This window comes from Lepus europaeus, chromosome 5, assembly GCF_033115175.1.
Source record: "Lepus europaeus isolate LE1 chromosome 5, mLepTim1.pri, whole genome shotgun sequence".
NCBI lineage: Eukaryota > Metazoa > Chordata > Mammalia > Lagomorpha > Leporidae > Lepus > Lepus europaeus.
In genome coordinates, this window is record NC_084831.1 from 156687927 (window position 1) to 156689291 (window position 1365).

Genomic DNA, 1365 nt, shown 5'->3' on the forward strand with positions numbered 1-1365 from the left:
CCTAGGGGGGAGTTTATAATTGGGTCTGTCAGTTCCCCAGGGGGGAGTTTATAGGTGGGTCAGTCGGTTCCCCAGGGGGGGCTTATAGGTGGGTCTCTCAGTTCCCCAGGGGGAGTTTATAGGAGGGTCTGTCAGTTCCCCAGGGATAAGTTTACAGGTGTGTCTTTCAGTTCTCCAGGGGGGGGTTTATAGGTGGGTCTGTCAGTTGCCCAGGGGGGTGTTTACAGGTGGGTCAGTCAGTTCCACAGGGGGGAATTTACAGGTGGGTATGTCAGTACCCCAGGGGGGGAATTTATAGGTGGGTATGTCAGTTCTCCAGGGGGAGTTTATAGGTGGTCTGTCAGTTCTCCAGGGGGGAGTTTATAGGTGGGTCTGTCAGTTCCCCAAGGGGTAGTTTATAGGTGGGTCTGTCAGTTCCCCAGGGGGAGTTTATAGGTGGGTCTGTCATTACCCCAGGGGGGAGTTTATAGGTGCCTCTGTCAGTTCCCCAGGGGAGACTTTACAGGTGGGTCTGTCGGTTCCCAAGGGGGGAGTTTATAGGTGGGTCTGTCAGTTCTCCAGGGGGAGTTTATAGGTGGTCTGTCAGTTCTCCAGGGGGGAGTTTATATGTGGGTCTGTCAGTTCCCCAAGGGGTAGTTTATAGGTGGGTCTGTCAGTTCCCCAGGGGGAGTTTATAGGTGGGTCTGTCATTACCCCAGGGGGGAGTTTATAGGTGCCTCTGTCATTTCCCCATGGGAGACTTTACAGGTGGGTCCTTCGGTTCCCAAGCGGGGAGTTTATAGGTGGGTCTGTCAGTTCTCCAGGGGGAGTTTATAGGTGGTCTGTCAGTTCTCCAGGGGGGAGTTTATATGTGGGTCTGTCAGTTCCCCAAGGGGTAGTTTATAGGTTGGTCTGTCAGTTCCCCAGGGGGAGTTTATAGGTTGGTCTGTCAGTTCCCCAGGGGGAGTTTATAGGTGGGTCTGTCAGTTCCCCAGGGGGGAGTTTATAGGTGGGTCAGTCGGTTCCCCAGGGCGGGCTTATAGGTGCGTCTGTCGGTTCCCCAGGGGGAGTTATAGGTGGGTCTCTCAGTTCCCCAGGGGGGAGTTTACAGGTGGGTCTGTCAGATCCCCAGGGGGAGTTTATAGGTGGGTCTGTGAGTTCTCCAGGGGGAGTTTACAGGTGGGTCCATCAGTTTCCCAGGGGAGTTTTATAGGCGGGTCTTTCAGTTCCCCAGAGGGGTTTTATAGGCGGGTCTCTCAGATCTCCAGGGGGAGTTTATAGGTGGGTCTGTGAGTTCTCCATGGGGAGTTTACAGGTGCGTCTGTCAGTTCCCACGGGGGAGTATACAGGTGGGACTGTCAGTTCTCCATGGGGGATTTTATAGGT